Consider the following 19,292-nt stretch of genomic DNA (forward strand, 5'->3'; position numbering starts at 1 on the left):
ATTACACCATCATTACACTTCACACGCATGTTTGCCTTGCGAATAGATCTTCTTTGGGTACACTTGAATTCAATCATATCATTATGAGCTACATGAATCATGTAGCTCATAATGATTTCACTGAGCCTTCTTTGTACCTCGAGGAAAATCTGCATCACTGTTCCAGAGTGAGAGCTGTGAGAGAAGATTTCTGTGTTCAGTATCACATCTCAACATACAATGGGTGTAAATCATGCATCCAGTTCTATGTAACATTTGTAGTTTTTGTAATTAAACAAAGCCTTTTTTGCTTCACTCTGAGCCGACAAATATAAAGGATATGTGCCTTTATCTTGTTTGACTCATGTTTTTTTTTTCAAGACTTTTACTCACAGTGTTGTATGGTCCAAATACTGCACTTTAAGGCAAAGCACTAGAAGTGTCAGAGTGACTGAAGCACTTTTTAATGCATTTTTCTCTAGATAAAGCCAAACTGTCTTATTTCCTCTTTCAGTCTGACACAGGATGAGATTTCAATTACACTGAAGTTATATCAATATATACAGTATTACATTTCGGTTTATATATTGCATGTGATATTTTTCATCACGTCCTTTTTCCTGGGTAATTTTGCGACAAGATTTCAACATTTTAAATGAATTATTTACAGTTATACAGGGGTTGCATCAGATATTCTTGTTGACTGGAGAGACTACCAGTATAGCACGGTCTTCTACAGAGACTATTGGATTATGGGTTGTTTTGCAGCCCTTATGTTGCTCAACTAGCGAGTGTTTCCATTCTGTCTATAGTAGGGATGCCCCCATCACGTTCTTTTGCCACCGATACCGATCACCTACGAGTTAGATTGGCTGATACACGGCTCGTATCGGTCATTATTTGTGTTTTATAGTAGCAGCTGGTTTAGCGGTTGGTCAGTCTGCATAGTCATCCTCATTCAGTCAACAACATGCTTTTACTTTGTTCAACAGAGCAGTACAGAAAGCAAACAAGCATCCTACAGTAAGGACAACTGAATTACCTAGTGTAATAGCTGCAAAAAGCCAACTGGGCTCGACTCCAACCTCTTGCCCTTTGCTCCACAACATCCTCTCTTTTCTCTTCTCTTCTCTCTCTCTCTCTCTCTCTCTCTCTGTCTGTCTCTGTCTCTCTCTCTCTCGCATTACTGTATTTCGAGGGGGAGGGTGTATGGGAGTGAATGGGACATTGCTTTGTAGTTCAGATTTATGGAGTAACAGGCAACGTGACACATAAGTTGCGGATTTACTTTTGGTCTCCACTGTCTACAGGGCATCATTACTTGTATTTCATGTAAAGGCAAATAACTACTGTTGCAATGAATGCCATAGACTGGGACCAGGACAGATTGAAAATATAATCTTTGTTTCTGGGATTTTATTGTTTTGGTGGAAAATAAGCTTTAGAGTAAAAACATTGATCCAGTCTGGACCAAAAGCTCCTTCCTCATTTAATATATATGAATAGAAAATTAACATTAATGACAATAACACAAATGTCACTTCACAGTTACTTGACAGAGTGGATTTGGTCTCCAAACCCATCTCTGGTGCATGTGGCCTCAGTGCACCATCTGTTTCTCCTATAGCCTCCCTACATGAATAACGTACAGTATATCCGCAACATTACTCTTTTGAATCCAATATCCTCCAGTCAATAACAAAGTTGGGTCTCGTGGTACGGTTGCATTGTGACCTCTAGATTATAGAGAGAGAATTGTTAATCCAATTAATAGAGATATGATTGGATAATCATCTATCAAGTGTTGACTAACCACCAAAAACAATCTCTATAATGTGTCTCTGGAGAAGTCTGTTTGAAGCCACAAGAGTTTTGTACCTCCTCATTGTTAGTTCGATAACTTCCACTCTCCATCATCTTTGCATGTAGCAAATGATGAAGGTGTGCTTGAGGGCGGGAAATGTAAGTAGTTTGTTCTCCGTACAGTGTTTGTATTTTTACTGTTCCAACCAGGTCGGAAACACATTTCTTAAAGAGGTCATAACTGGCTCGTCCGGTTGGAAACTGAGTGCAGTCTGCATGTTATTGACTGCGATTTGAGGATGCGAAAAGGCAAATACCATATGTCTAGGTTAGTTAGACCACTTATACAGCATGATTTTCACGCAGTGCTGCATTGAGATAATCACTCGCACGGATTCAACGAGTGCCAGCGTATGCAACCAGGATAAAACGTAGAAGATGGTGAAAGAGTCTCAATTAGTGAACATCAGAGGAGGATGGTGCAGTATTATAGACGAATTATCTGTCGCGACGCAGAGTATTTGTAGTCTCTGTATTGTGCTCTAGGTCGACCACATGTTCAGGCCCCAACAACATGTACTGCCCTTCTGAAATGAGCACCAGCCACCAGAGAGGTAAAAACTACTGTGAATCACAACAGCTTTTTTGGCTTCATGCCATTCACCTGTTGCACTTGTCCAAATGCGCAATCTTTTAATTTTACAAGCTGAGTCCAAAACCAAGTGCTTCAAAATATTTTGTACAAATTTTTATATTATTAGCGACAGTTTTATTTTGAAGATTTCTCCTCTAAAGAATATCTAGGAAATGATGAGCTTTATTTTTACATGCAACGGCCCGAAAGAGAGCCTAGGGTCAGAGACATCGATTCAGTAATATATTTATATATAATATATGTCAAACGTATATGTATACATATATAAGTTATACTCATTTTGTCAAGCTCTGAACCAGGAGTATGATCAATTATGATTCAACAAGGTTCTCTTAGACAAAATTCTTTCAGCGATGAACGTTGGTGTAGCTTTACTTACCTTTTTTCTTCTTAAGCGTTAACTTCAAGCATTTAACCAACAGTTTTACTATTTCTTTTAATAAAAGATTGCAACACGTCTTAAACAAAATAGTGTTTGTCCTTTTAACTGTGTCTGAAGTAGTTGCAACTGTTTAACATGTTGTGGAAATTGATTGGAAGTCATAAGCCTCAAACAGGTTTGGGCAAGCCAAAGTTATATCATTGTTCATTTGGTGCACTAAGCCAATGAAACACAATAGGAGAAAAAACTGTGTTTGTCCTTGTATTATTGTAGTCTTACTCTACAATTCTTACTAGACCGCTTCCCAATCCAATTTTGTCCACAGGTTAGAAGAAAAACTTCCCTCACACCATTGCCTTGCAATTAATATGAACCCGATCACTGTACGTGTATACCTGCCGAGGTTTTCCCTCAATGTCTGCCATATGGGCATTCATATCTTTCGCTATGTTACCTCTGGACAAAAAAATGTAGAGACTGGTTTCTGGCAGTGGACAGCTGCATTGGGTTTTCACTAAGAAGAACTTGTTCTTTGCATTTTCTCACTTGAGTACAAACAGGAAAAAATAACAGTACAGATATGATTACTTTTTAAATAATTTATTTGTATGTCTGCAAATCAAAACTCCTCAATCCTTGCCCAGACATGGCTCTATAGACTGTGTTGGATTGGGGGGTGGATTCATAGAATATTACTAACTGCCAGACTTCAAGACTCGTTACGCCAGTGCTAAACTCGGTAGCTCATTTAGGGACTGTAAGCTATATAACATGCACTGTTTTATGTTACCCGAAATTAAGTCATAGGCTCTAATAATACATTAAGCCCATAAATGTATTTTAATTTGGAATTATTGGCTGATTTGAGTTGCTGTCCTCATTGGAAAACTGAATACACCTGGCAGCCTAAAGAGGTGCTATTATTTTTAGTTAGTTCTTATCATACGTTATCAAATTAATACCATTTGACATGTTTTTTCCCTCCCCTCAGCATTTTAAAAATGTAACACATTTTACCTCAAGAGAGCATTTTAACTGACTTACTTTGTACTATTTATCTGAGAACATCTTTTTACACAGTGATTTTACTCTACTGTTAGTAAAATAGATCTCTTCAGTAACAGTAGTTAGTGGCCGTTCACGAGGTGCTGACGTCAGGATAGTGTCTCAATTCAGTCTCTGCAGTTTTTGCTACGGGTAGTTTAACTCGTCTGAACAAGGTTAACATTGTCTGTTTTCTTCATCACAGTGTCTAACTACCCTGCTGTACCATTTAAAACCCCTTTAACACCTAGTTGTTTTCTGCTCCAGCACTCAGAGCTCTGCTGCTCCTTTTAGCAACGTTAATTCAAGGCAGTTTGTTTACATGCTACTCAGATGCTCGTTACTTTAGCTTAGGCTGTTTTGCGCTAGCTTTCTCTCTCTCTCTCTCTCTCTCTTGCCTGGTTGTACTTATGATCCAGCAGATGAACTGTTTGTCATAGAGTGTGGGTGTTGTTTGTAAGCTTTAATGTAGAGGATTGTGAATGTTTATTACATCCTCAGTGATGTTTTGCTGCTCTTACCTTCGAACAGCACGGCTCCAGACTTCGCTAAACCGGAGCTTTCTCTAAATCTGTGATGCAGCAACAAGTGAAAGACGCTCTCAAACCTTAGGCACCTGCAGCACATTTTACTTTGTTCATTGCTAATCCTTGAAAAACCACTTATTTGCTCCAATATCCACAGAATTATTTGTGGTTTTACTTGTAGTGATTTCATTTCCCTAATAAATCTGAAATAACAGAAAACTTTTTTTTTTCTTTATAACAATGTTCGGAAGTTAAAACATGCCGTAATTGTGGGATAAGCATGAACACTAATTAATTTACAAAGGAAGAAAACAGTGTTTTTTCCTATTAAGCTGTATTATGCATTGTAGATTCTTACTTGTACTTCAGGAGGACCACGACCCAACCGTTTTGTCCACAGGTTAGTAGAAAAACCGTCCCCTTAAAAAGCCCGTCCCTTTTTGCCCAGACATACTCCCCAAACCTGGTCATTTGTACCTGTATACTGACTGAACTCTTCCATAATGTAACTGCGCCGATGGTAATTTTTTAGCTTTGCATGTTACCCGCTGGAAAAAAAGAAAATGTAGAGACGGTTTACTGGGAAGTGGAAAGCTGCATTCTGTTTTCAACATAAGAGTTGGCAAATCAGATTCAGATAGTTTTAGTTATATAAAATAATTCAAGATAATGAAAGTAGATAAAAGGTTACAACAGTTAACAGGAATATAAAACATGTAATTGCATGTAATGTAAATTCCAAAGCTCTCAGGCCATACATTTTAAATAATTCCTCTGGGCCACTGATTGTGTGATTCTAAATTCCATTGCAGTATTGATTACATGTACATTAGTCCTGGAGAATATACAAAAACCTTCTGTCAGAATGGACACAGAGAAAGCACTGTAGCCAACAAAAGCCAACTGGGCTCATCCACACCTCTTTGCCTTTGGGCCAGGGATTTTTAAAATCTCTAACCCATAAACACGGAGTAAAGATTCCGCTGCCAGCGTTCCCCCTGCCAGCCTTGAGGAACCATCAGAACTGGCCTGTGGGGGAAAAGATTGGCAACAGCTGTGTTAAATGCGGCTTGCCCGAATGTTAACAGCGCCGTGGTCATTTTTCTGGACCAGGGGGAGAAAGGTGAACCGGTTCACTCGAGACAGTCTCACCGTGAATGAAGTTTAGTACCTGCATGTGCTAGCAGCTGTCACAACCAGCCACCAAAGGTGGTCCTTGTCCAATGTCCCCGCTTCATAACCGATGAAGTTTTCTCAGAGAGAGCTTTCAAAGGAAACGGACAGGTGGTGGTCCCCGATCCAGAAAGTATCGCTGTCTGGATGTAGTCTCCCTTACTGAAACACTAGTGTGTCACCGCAGACTGCTGTATATGATACTGAACAACTGGGATGAGGAGCTCAACTCCGCTTCCTGGTTAAAGTGGTGATTATAAGACCACGTGACTTTTCGACCACCATATAGATGATGAAGTGTTTCGGTAATTCGATTGGCGGAGGTGGAAGGGGAAAGGGAAAAGAGAAAAGGAATGAAAGGGGTGTGTGTGAACAAATGAATGACAAAGATGAGATCAGTGAACAAGGTGGAGGAAGAAGACAGGTGAGGAGGAAATGCAGGCGTTGAAGAAAAGGAAAGTGGACAGGTAGAGAAAAGCAGGAGGCAAGGCAGTGAAAAAGAAAGAAATGAACAGTTTAAAAAAGTTGTGTTATGGAGTGAGGCAGGTGGAGGGAGGAAACAGAAACATTTATATAAAACCACTTCAAAGGTAGCAAACAAAACGCAGGAGAGAAAACAAAAACAATCAAGTCATGCAAAACAGTAAAAGTGTTGAAAGGAAGAGTGCTGGTTTTAAATAACTTGGTAGCATCCCAGCTGTGGTAAGCCGCTAACCTGTGTAGACCCCCCCACCCAGGTGATTGTTTAACAAATATACAGTGAAAATACAAGTGATAATACATTTCCTTTTTGGGAACTATACTGGGTGCCACTGAGGGTGCTGTTTTTAGCCAGAAGGAGAGGGAACAGGGCCTCTTCCCACCTGGCCAAGCCAGACTGCCACTTTTAGACTTCCTTCTCAGTTCTTACAGCAAAGTATCTGACAGGCCCAGCAGATCTGTGTGGAAGAGATGTGACCCAGCTGCAATCCTTAGGCATGCCAATAAGCTGGGGTTGGATCATGCTCTGTTTTTAAACTGTATTCTAAATGTCTAAATTTAACTGGGTTACCTCCGTTTTATCAAGGTGTTTTTAAAATCGTGGGCCCATTTTTACGCATATAAGGTGTCCCAAGCCCGATTTCTCTGCACTGTTTGTTGAGAGAACCACTTGATTAAGCGGGGCAGAACTGGACGTCAGCAGTAACAAAACACCTGGCCTGATGGGGGCGGCTGATACGGTCTGGGACTCTGATCCTACAACAGCTGGTCGGGATGCAGTGGGGCCGGGCTGAGGCGATGCCAGGCCCTGGGCTCTCTACTGGGGCGCTGCAGTTTCTCCGGGTGGCCGCAGAGGGATCCTAGAGCTCTGGACTGGAGGCTTCTCTGGAAAGAAGGAGCCCTCCTTCATGGACTGTTACCAAAAAAAAGAACAAGACTAACGCTGATGCTGGCAGAACCCCTTCCCGGAAATATTCCAGAGCCGGGCTGGGAAGAACTGACCAGCCCCTATGAAAATCCCAAACATAACACAAAAACTGACTCTACACAGAGCTGACAAAAAGACACTATATGAAAATTGTGTGTGACGAGCAATCCCATCCAAAAAATAAGTTACTAAGTAAAAAGAGAAAGTGATGAACCCTTGTTTTGTTCAATGCGTTTAACTTCCCTAAGGACACAATTGGGTCATTGAACAAAAGTCCAGACTATGTTCGGCTCTCAGGGCCACCGTACTTTAAGTTGTGGGTGACACATGTTGTTTCACATTAAACATTGAACATGTATCTGTTCTGATGTCTTTCAGACCACTGTAGGGATTTCCATCAGCCCAGATGGAGGGCTTTCATACATAAATCAGTTTTGTCCAATGACAATCATGAAAATGCAGTACACAAGAGAAAAAATGTAACAGAACAAAACAAGCAAAAAGAAAAAAATAAATGTGAATGTATTGTGTTTCTGCATTTCCTTACTCTACATTGTTGTTGCCCTCTCAACCATTTTCTTCACAGGTTAGATAAAAATTTCCTTTATAAACCATCCTTGGCAGACATAACTGGCCCGTTCAACCGTTCCCCTGTTATCTGCTGAGGGTTTTGAACATCTGCATGCTGGAACTCACGTCTGTTTGCAATTAATTTCTGAAAAGTTATTTAGACAGTTTAGATTCAGTTTAATATCTTTGTCTCTGAAATGTCACTATGGCAGTAGAGGTCAGTGGATTTTAGTTTGTGGTGCAGCAATTAAAAAAAACTCATTTAGAAAATTTAACCAGCAACATCTCTCCTGACAGAAACAATGCCATTGTTAGTCTGGACAATCTACATCCACAGAAACACAATATCTAAATGTCTTGCAGTTTTTTCATTAAGAATTGTGTGAATGAGTGAAAAACAGTTATTTGAAGCTTGATAAATAGTTGCGTCTTTTCTGATTGTGATTAGCAACAGTTAATTCCTGCTATTTCTCTGGGGGAGGAGTTGTGTATGGGAGTGGAATGGGAATTGCTTTGTAGTTCAAGAATTTATGGGTAACAGGCAACGTGACACATAAGTTGCAGATTTACTTTTGGTCTCCACTGTCTACAGGGCAATCATTACTTGTATTTCATGTAAAGGCAAATAACTAACTGGTTGCATGAACGCCATAACTGGGACCAGGACAGATTGAAAAATATAATCTTTGTTTCTGGATTTCTATTGGTTTTTGGTGGAAAATAAGCTTTAGAGTAAAAACATTGAATCCAGTCTGGACCAAAAGCTTCCTTCCTCATTTAATATATATGAATAGAAAATTAACATTAAATGACAATAACAGCAAGTCAACTTCACAGTACCTTGACAGAGTGGATTTGGTCTCCACCCAACTCTGGTGCATGTGGCCTCAGTGGCACCAATCTGTTCTCTTAATAGCCTCCCCTACATGAATAACGTACAGTAATCCCGCAACAATTACTTCTTTGATCCCAATTCTCTTCGCAATCAAATACACAGTTGGGTCTCAGTGGACCGGTTTTGCATGTAACTCTAGAATAAGAGAGAGACTTGTTAAATCTCAATTTAATAGAAGATATGATTGGAAATCAATCATCAAGTGTTGACGAACCACCCAAAAACAATCTCATAATGTGTCCTCTGGAGACAGTCTGTTTTTTGAAGCCCATCAGAGTTTTGTAGCCTCTGCATGTTTAGTTTATTTTCGAAACTCCACTCTCCATCATCTTTGCATGTAGCAAATGCTGAGGTGTCTTGAGGGCGGGAAATGTAGTAGTTTTGTCTCCACATGTTATTTTTTATGTCACCAGGTGGAAACACATTTCCTGAAAGGAAGGGTCATAACTGGCTTCTCCGGTTGGAAACTGTGGCAGTCTGCATTTAATTGTAACTATATTAGCTGGGACAAGCCTATGGAATGGATTTGTGCGAAAGGAACATATTATCTGTTAGTTATAGACAACTTATACAGCATGATTTTCAACCTAGCTGCAGAGGATTCATATCCAGCGTTAGCACACGGAATAAAAACCAAAGATGGTGAAAGAGTCTCATTATGAACATCCAGGAATTGCAAGTATTTAGGACATTATTCGCTGACACAAGAGTATTTGGGTAGCTCTGAGTAGTCTGCTCTAGGTCGACCCACAATGTTCAGGCGCCAACAACATGTAGCTGCCCCTGAAATGAAGCCACCATGCCCCCAGAGAGTAAACTACTTGTGATCACAACACAGCTTTTTTGGCTTCATGCCATTCACCATGTTGCACTTGTCCACATGCGCAATCTTTAATTTTAAACAAGCTGAGTCAAAAACCAAGTGCTTCAAAATATTTTGTACAACTTTTTAATCATTATTATCAAGTTTTATTTTGAAGAGTTCTCTCCTCATAATAAGATATCATATGGAAAATGATGAAGCTTTGATGTTTACCATCAACCGCCGAAAGAGAGCTCTGGCAGAGACTCGATTCAGTATATATTTATATATATATATGCAAAAGTTATAATGATACGATACAATCATATGTATACTCATTTTGTCAAGCCCTTCTGAACCAGAGAGTATGATCAATTATGATTCAAGCAAAGTCCTCTAGACAAAATTTCTTCAAAGCCATGACGTGGTGGTAGCTATTACTTACCAAATTTTTTCTTCTTAAGCGTGTACTTCGGGAATACATTTAACCAACAGTTTTGAACTATTTTCTTTAATTAAAAGATTTCACACGTTTAACAAAAATAGTGTTTGTCCTTTAACTGTTGTCTGAAGTAAGTGCAACTGTTTACAATGTTTGGGAATATGTATTGGAAGTCATAAAGCCTCACAGGTTTGGGCAAGCCAAAGTTAAACATCTGTCATTGTGCATAACATGAACAACAAATAGGAGAAAAAAACTGTGTTTGTCTTGTATTATTGTATTTCTTCCTCTCTACAAATCTTTGCAGACCCTTCCCCAGCCATTTTGTCCCACAGGTTAGAGAAAAATTCCCTCACGAGCCATCCTTGCAATTAGTAATGAACCGATAGCAACTGTACGTGGTATACCTGCCGAGGTTTTTCCCTCAATGTCTGCCATATGGGATTCATATCTTTCGCAATGTATTGACCGCAACGTCTGGACCACAACATAAATGTAGCAAACTGGTTATCTGGCAGTGGACCTAGCGTGAGTATGGGTTTTTCACAATAATCGAAGAATCTTGTTCTTAGCATTTTCCACTTGGAGGTACAAACAGGAAAAATACAGTTACAATGATTTACTTTTAATAAATTTTATTTGTATGTTCTGCGAAATCCAAACTCTCAATCCTCTGCCCAGACATGGCTGCTAATAGACCTGGGTGTTGATTGGGGGGGTGGCATTAAGTAGAAATAATTAACTGAACTGCCAGACTTTCAGAACTCGTTACTGTGCTACTTACGGAGCCTGCATTTTAGGACTGTAAGCTTAACATGCACTGTTTTTAATGTTACCACGACAATTAAAGTCATAGGCTCTAATAATACAATAAAGCCATAATGTATTTAATTTGGAATTATTGGCTTGATTGAGCTGCTGTCCTCATTTGGAAATGATACACCTGGCAGCCTAAAGATGCTATTTATTTTTAGTAGTTTTTATCATACGTTATCATTATCACAAGACATTTATATATCCCTCTCCCCTAGCATTTTAAAAATGTAACACATTTACTCAGAAGACATTTTAAACTGACTTACTTTGTACTTTTAATCTGAAGAACATTTTTACCACAGTGATTTTACTTTCTACTGTAGTAAAATGTCTCTTCAGTAATTCCAGTAGTTAGTGGCGTTCACGTGTCTGACGTCAAGGAACGTGTCTCATCTCCAGTCCTCCTGCAGTTTCTGCTACGGGTAGTTTTACTGTTTCTGAACACGGTAACATTCGCTGGTGTTCTCTTCACTCCAGTTATTACTATATACCCTGACTGTACTTTTAATACTTACACTAGTTTGCCTCCAGGCACTCAGAGCTCTCTGCTCCTTTTAGCACGTTATAGTTTCCTCAGCAGTGAGATGAGCTTTTAACCAATGTAGCTCTGATTCTAGTTATATTAGCTTGTAGCTGTGTTGTACCTAGCTTCATCTCTCATATTCTCTCCTCTCTTCTACTATTGCTGGTATCTTCGAGTGCATCCGCAGACTGCCAGACTCTGTTCATATATGGATGACAGTAGTGTGGTGTTGTTGATAACTTGTAATTGTAGAGGATTGTGATGTTTATTACATCCTAGTGATGTTTCTGCTTACCTTAGACACACGGCTCCCAGCTCGCTAATTTTCTAATCTGTGCTGCAGGCAACAGTGAAAGACGCTTGCAAACCTTAGGCACCTGCTACACATTTACTTTGTCATTGCTATCCTTGAAAAACCACTTTTTTGCTCCATATCACAGATTATTTGTGGTTTTAACTTGTAGTGATTCATTTCCTAAATAATCTTGAAATAACAGAAACTTTTTTTTTTTTCTTTATACCAATGTTCGGAAGTTAAAACACCGTAATTGTGGATAAGCATGAACACTAATAATTTAATACAAAAGGGAAGAAAAAAACAGTGTTTGTCTATTAACTGTATTATGCATTGTAATTTCTTACTTGTATACATTAGGAGACCCGAACCGCAACAGCTTTGTCCACAGGTTATAGAAAAACGTCCTTAAAGGCCCGTCTTGGCAGACATACTCAACCTGGGTCATTGTACCTGTATACTGACTGAACTCTTCCATCAATTGTCTGCGCCGTGGTATTTTTTTTACTTTGGCATGTTACCCGCTGCCAGGAAAAAAGAAATGAGAGACGGTTACTGGGAAGTGGAAGCTGCAATTCTGTTTTCACATAAGAAGTTGGCAAATCAGATCAAGAAAGTTTAGTTATATAAAATATTCAGATTAATAAAGTAAGATTAAAACAGGTAAAAGATTACAACAGGATATAACACATAGTAATTGCATGTAATGTAATTCAAAGCTCTCAGGCCATACATTTTAAATAATTCTCTGCCACTGAATTGGTGAATTTCTAAATTCCATTGCAATATTGATTACATGTACATTAGTCTGGAGAATATACACAAAACCTTCTGTCAGATGGACCACAGAGAAGCAGCTGTAGCCCACAAAAGCCAACTGGGCTTTCAAACTCCCAACCTCTTGCCCTTGCAGGGATTTTTAAATCTCTACCAAAACACGGAGAAAGATCACTGCCGCGTTCCCCCTGCAGCCTTGAGACATCAGCCTGGCTGTGGGGGAAAAGATTGGGCACAGCTGTGTTAAATCGGCTGCCCCGAAATGATACAGCGCCGTGGTCATTTTTCTGGACCAGGGGGAAGAAGGTGAACCGGTTCATCGAGACAGGTCTCACGTGAATGAACAGTTTAGTAGCCTGCATGTGCTAACAGCTGTACACAGCCACCAAGGTGGTCTGTCCAATGTCCCCTTCATACGCTGAGTTTCTTCAGTAAGAGAGCTTTCAAGGAACGGGAAAGGTGGTGTCCCCGATTCAGAAAGATACCTGTCTGGGATGTAGTCTCCCTTAACTGAAACACCTAGTGTGTCCCACGGCAGACTGCTGTATATTGATACTGAACAACTGGGAATGAGAGCTCAAAACCTCCGCTTCCTGGTTAAAGTGGATGATTATGAACCACGTGACTTCGCCACCATAATAGATATGAAAGTGTTTCGGTAATTCGATTGCGGAGGTGGGAAGGGAAGGGAAAAGAAAGGAAATGAAAAGGGTGTGGTGTGAACAAAATGAATTGACAAAGATGAGATCAGTGAACCGGTGGAAGGAGAAGACAGGTTGAGTGAAGGAAATGCAGGCTAGTTGAAGAAAAGGAAAAGTGACAGGTAGAGAAAGCAGGAGGCAGCCCCCCCAAAAAGTTTTGAAAAAAAAAGAAAGAAATGAACAGTTTAAAAAAGGTGTTATGGAGTGAGCAGGTGTTAGGAGGAACAGAACATTTAAAAAACCAAAGTAGCAACAAAACGCAGGAGAGAAAACAAAAAACACAAGTCAATGCAAAAAATCAGTAAAAGTGTTGAAAGGAAGAGTGCTGGTTTTAATAACTTGGTAGCCATCCCAGTTGTGGTACCGCTTAACCTGTGTAAGACCCCCCACCCAGGGCTGTTAACCAAATATACAGTGAAAATACAGTGATACTACATTTCTTTGGGACTATACTGGATGCACGGAAGGGTGCTGTTTTTGCAGAAAGGAGAGGGAACAGGGCCTCTTCCACCTGGCCCAGCCAGAAACTGTGCACTTTTAGAAATCCAGTCTTACAGAAGTATCTGACAGGCCCAGCAGATCTGGTGTGAAGAGAATGTGACCAAGGCCTGCAATCCTTAGGCATGCCAATAAGTGGGGGTTGGATCATGCTCTGTTTTTCACTGATTCTAAATGTCTAAATTTAAACTGGGTTACCGTCCGTTTTTATCAGGTTTTTTATCGTAGGGCCCATTTTTACCATAAAGGTGTCCCAAAGCCCGATTCTCCTGCACTGTTTGTTGAGAGAAACCACTGATAACGGGGCCAGACTGGACTCAAGCAGTCAACACAAACACTGGCCTGATGGGGGCGCTGATACGGTCTGGGTACTCCTGATCCTACAACAGCTGGTGGATGCAGGTGGGGCCGGCGCTGAAGCGATGCCAGGCCTGGGCTCTTACTTGGGGCTGCAGTTTCTCACGGGTCCAGAGGATCCTAACGCACGAGCTCTGGACCCTGGAGGCTCTCTGGGAAAGAGAGGAGCCTCCTCATGACTGTTTACTAAAAAAAAAAAAAAAGACTAAACCTGATGCTGCAGACCCCTTCCCGGAAAATATTCCAAGAGGCCCAGGGCCTGGGAGAACTGACCAGCCCCCTACTGAAATCCCAAAGAACACACAAAAACTGACTCTAACAGAGCTGACAAAAAGACACTATATGAAAATTGTGGGAACGAGCATCCATTCCAAAAAAATAAGTTACTAAGTAAAAGAAGAAGTGATGAACCCTTTGTTTGTTCAATGCGTTTAACTCTAAAGACACAATTGGTCATTGAACAAAAGTCCAGACATTTCGGCTCTCAGGGCCACCGTACTTAAGTTGTGGTGACACATGTTTTTCACATTAAACATTGAACATGTATGCTGTTCTGCATGTCTTCAGACCACTGTAGGGATTTCATCAGCCCAGATGGAGGCTTTTCATACATAAATCAAGTTGTCAATGACACTGAAAATGCAGTACAAAGAGAAAAATGTAAAACAGAACAAAACTTAAGCAAAAAAGAAAAAAAAATAATGTGAATGTATTGTTTTGCATTTTCCTTACCTCTACAATTGTTGTTGCTCCTCTCCAACCATTTTCTTCACAGGTTAGAATAAAAAATTTCCTTTATAACACCATCCTTGCAGACATAACTGGCCCGTTCAACCGTTCCTGTATATCTGCCTAGGGTTTTGAAATCTGCATGCTGGAAATCACGTCTGTTGCAATTAATTTCTGAAAAAGTTATTTAGACAGTTAGATTCAGTTTAATATTGTTCCTCTGAATGTCACTATGGCAGTAGAGGTCAGTGGATTTTTTAGTTTGTGGTGCAGCATTAAACAAAAACTCATTTAGAAATTTACAGCAACATCTCCTGACAGAACAATGCCATTGTTAGTCGCGACAAATGCTACATCCACAGAACACAATATCTAAATGTCTGCAGTTTTCATTAGAAATTGTGTGAATGAAGTGAAAAAAACAGTTTTATTTGAAGCTTGATAAATACGTTGCGTCTTTCCTGAATGTGATTAGCAACAGTTATTCCTGTATTTCTGGGGGAGGAGTGTGTATGGGGTGAATGGGACCATTGCTTTAGGTAGTTCAGATTTATGGAGTAAACAAGGCAAACGTGACCATAAGTTGGCAGATTTACTTTTGGTCTCCACTGTCTACAGGGATCATTACTTGTATTTTCATGTAAAGGCAATAACTACTGTTTGCAATGAAACGCCAATAGACTGGGACCAGGACAGTTGAAAATATAATCTTTGTTTCTGGGATTTTATTGTTTTGGTGGAAAATAGCTTTAGAGTAAAAACATTGATCCAGTCTGACGCAAAAAGCTCCTTCCTCATTTAAATATATGAATAGAAAATTAACATTAATTGACAATAACACAAAGTCAACTTCACAGTACCCCCCCGCCCTTGACAGAGTGGGAATTTTGGTCTCCACCCATCTCTGGTGCAATGTGGCCTCCAGTGGCGCCACCTGTTCTCTTATAAGCCTCCCTACATGAATAAACGTAACAAGTATCCCGCACCATTACTCTTTGATCCCAATTCCTCCAGTCATACAAAGTTGGTCTCGTGGACGTTGCATTAACCTCTAGAATAAAGAGAACTTGTTAATCTAATTAATGAGATATGATTGGAAATTCATCAATCAAAAGTGTTGACGAACCACCAAAAAACAATCTCATAATGTGTTCTGGAGACAGTCTGTTGAAAGCCAACAGAGTTTGTCCTCTGCAATGTTTAGTTTTCGAAACTCCACTCTCCTCCATCTTTGCATGTAGCAACTGCTGAGTGTCTTGAGGGCGGGAAATGTAGTAGTTGTCTCCACATGTTATTTTTACTGTTCACCAGGTGGGAAACACATTTTTCTGAAAGGAGGGTATAACTGGCTCCTCCCGGTTGGAGAATGCGGCAGTCTGCATGTTATGCTGCATTTGAATGCGAAAGGAAACATATTTTCTGTTAGTTAGACAACTTATAACAGCATGATTTTCACTGCTGCAGAGATTCATCCACCGTTCAGCCACAGGAATAAAACCAATGATGGGTGAAAGAGTCCTCATATGAACATCGGAATTGCAGTATTAGGGAATTATTCGCTGACCAGAGTATTTGTAGCTCTTAGTCTGCTCTAAGGTCGAACACATGTTCAGGCCCAACAAACATGTACTGCCCCTGAAAAATGAGCACCACCCCAGAGAGTAAAACTACTGTGATCACACACAGCTTTTTGGCTTTCATGCCATTCACCTGTTGCACTTGTCCACATGCGCAATCTTTTTAATTTTACAAGCTGAGTCAAAACCAAGTGCTTCAAAATATTTTGTACAACTTTTTAATCATTATTAACCAGTTTTTTTTGAAGATTTCTCCTCTCACAAGCATATCTAGGAAATGATGAGCTTTAATTTTAACATCAACCCGAAAGAGACCCTAGGCAGAGAGCCCTCGATTCATATATATTTATATATATATATGCAAAACAGTAATATGTACATACATAATAATGTTATACTCATTTTGTCAAGCCTCTGAACCAGGAGTATGATAATTATGATTCAACAAGGTCCTCTTAGACAAAATTTTTCAAGCATGAAAGTTGGTGTAGCTTTAACTTACCCTTTTTTTCTTCTAAGCCGTTAACTTCAAACATTTAACCAACATTCCTGACTATTTCCTTTAATAAAAGATTTCAACACGTCTTAAACAAAATAGTGTTTGTCCTTTAACTGGTGTCTGAAGTAAGTGCTAACTGTTTTACAATGTTTGAATTGATGGAAAAGTCATAAGCCTCACAGGTTTGGGCAAGCCAAAGTTAAACATCTGTCATTGTGCATAACCATGAACAAACAAAGGAGAAAAAAACTGTGTTTGTCCTTGTAATTATTGTAGTTTCTTACCTCTACAATCTTCAAGACCCTTCCAACCATTTTGTCCACAGGTTAGAGAAAAATTTCCCCTCACGACCATCCTTGCAATTATACATGAACCCGATCACTGTACGTGTATTAACCTGCGAGGTTTTTCCCCTCATGTCTGCATATGGGATAAATCATATCTTTCGCATGTTACCTCAATGGACAAAATAAATGTAAGAATGGTTACTGGCAAGTGGAAGCTCCATTGGGTTTTCCACATAAGAGAACTTGTTTTCTTGCATTTTTCCACTTAGTACAGAACAGGAAAGAATACAGTTTACAAATGATTTAACTTTTAATAAATTTTATTTGTATGTTTCTGCAAATCAAAACTCTCAATCCCTCTGCCCAGACATGGCCTTATAGACCGTGTTGATGGGGGGGGGGCATTAATAGATATTATAACTGCCAGACTTCAAACGACTCGTACTGTGCTTAAACTCGGACCTCTCATTTAGGACTGTAAAATTATACAATGCACTGTTTTAATTTAATGTTACCCGAAAATTAAAGTCATAGGCTCTAAAATACATAAGCCATAATGTATTTAATTTTGGAATTAATTGGCTGATTGAGTGGCTGTCCTCATTTGGAAGACTGAATACATATAACTCCTGTGGCAGTCTATAAGAATGGCTATTTATTTTTAAGTAGTTTAATCATACGTTTATCATTTATCGATAGGATCACAAGTACAGTCAGTTTAAAATGTCTCTGAGTGTGTTACACAAGACATGTTTATTCTCACCACTCAACTCACATCAGCATTATTAATGTATTTATCTACATATTAACTGCCTTGAGCGAGAGGACAATATGGTTGGAACATGAATTCTTTTCTACTTGTGGTGTAAACTATTTAATGTACTTGAAGGATAATGAACTTTAAAATCTTTAAACTACAACAAGTGACAAATTATTGTTATCCTACTTTCTTAGGCATGCTGAGTAAGGTGTAAAAATGTCAGTCTTCTTTACAAATGTACGCAGGTGACAAAGACAACGTTAAAGATTACGTGGAGGGTCTAAACTTAAATTCCAATTTAATACATTATGGGCTTATGTATTATTAGAAGCCTTATGATTTAATTTCGGGTAATAAACAGTGCATGTTTATAGCTTACAGTCCTAAATGAGGCTCCGAGTAGCACAGTAAACGAGTGCTGCGTGAAAAAGGTTCCAGGTGGCAAAGTTAGTAAATATTATATTAAATGGTGCTCTCATCCTCCAGTCCTCTCGACTCAACAAGCTGTTTCTATTATGGCCCATAGGTCTGGGAGGAGTAGTGATTTACTGTTCGTAGAGAATATCTTATGGTTGTACATTGCTGTTTGCAGTAACTTCTTACAATCAAAAGTGTTCTATTAAACATAAGCTACATATTGTGCTTAGTATGTTATTTTATCCTGTTTGTACTCAAGTTGGAAATGCAAGAATAAAGACTCTTCTTTCTTTAATGCAACTATGATAAATCTCCCAATGCAGGGCTCTTGTCACGCACCATCTGCCTCAGTAACCCAGATCTGCTAACATTCTATTTGTCCAGATCGCGTAAGCCATGTCGAAAGTATACCTGTAATATCCATATGCAGACGACTCGTAGGGAAATACTTCTCGAGCGCAGGTATAACACGACAGCACGAGTTCAGAGTGTTCATTAACTAAATTGCAAGGATGGTCGTGAGGGAATTTTTCTCTAACCTGTGGAACCAAAATGGTTGGGAAGGGTCTGAAGAATTGTAGAGGTAGAAACTACAAATAATACAAGGAAAACACCAGTTTTTTTTTCTCCTATTGTTGTTCATGGTTATGCACAATTGACACAAGAGCTGTCAGTTTTTTGTGTAACTTATCATTGGCGTCTATCGTCCCAATACCTGTGAGGCTTATTGATTCAATCATTCCAAACATTGTAAAACAGAAGTATGTGCCATCCGTTTTACTTACTCAGACACAGTTAAAAGGACAAACACTATTTTGTTAAGACGTGTTGAATCTTTTTTAAAGAATTTAGCTTAGACAGAGCTAGTTGTTGGTTGTAAACGCTAATGCTTGAAGTTAAGCTTTAACTGGAAGACAATCAAAGGTGTCAGGTAAATGCCTACATCCATCGTCTTCTCAATGCTTCTGATAGACATCATTTTTGCCTGTGTCTTTATAGGAGGACTTTTGTTGGAATCCAATAATTTTGATCATCAAACTCCTGGTTCGAGGCTCTGCCATATGAGTATACACTACTATTAGTGTACATCACTAACTGTGATGAATCTTGCTCGTATATCAAATATATAAAATATATATGAATGAGTTCTCTGCCTAGGTCTCTTCGTGGTCATGGATGTTGTGGTAGAGTTTAGATGCTTCATCATGTTTCCTTAAGATTACTACTTTACATGTAGAGTTAGAGGAGAAATATGTTCTCAAAATATAGAAATGATGGATAATTAATTGATTAAAAATGTTGTTTATACAAATAATTTTGCAGCACTTGGTTTTGACTCAGCTTGTAAAATTAAAAGATTGCCCATCGTGGACTAC

General features: G+C 39.3%; 1 long non-coding RNA gene across 1 annotated transcript in view; it reads right to left on the minus strand.

Moving 5' to 3' along the window:
* Positions 1 to 56: 56 nt before the first annotated feature.
* LOC111216562 overlaps positions 57 to 19,292 on the minus strand; it is a 24,815-nt gene continuing 5,579 nt past the window's right edge. The window contains exon 3 of the long non-coding RNA XR_002664923.1: positions 57 to 174. This is a non-coding gene — a long non-coding RNA (uncharacterized LOC111216562). The remainder of the gene's footprint in view (positions 175 to 19,292) is intronic.

The sequence above is a fragment of the Seriola dumerili genome, unplaced genomic scaffold (genome assembly GCF_002260705.1).
Source record: "Seriola dumerili isolate Sdu_G_001 unplaced genomic scaffold, Sdu_1.0 BDQW01000002.1, whole genome shotgun sequence".
Taxonomy (NCBI): Eukaryota; Metazoa; Chordata; class Actinopteri; order Carangiformes; family Carangidae; genus Seriola; species Seriola dumerili.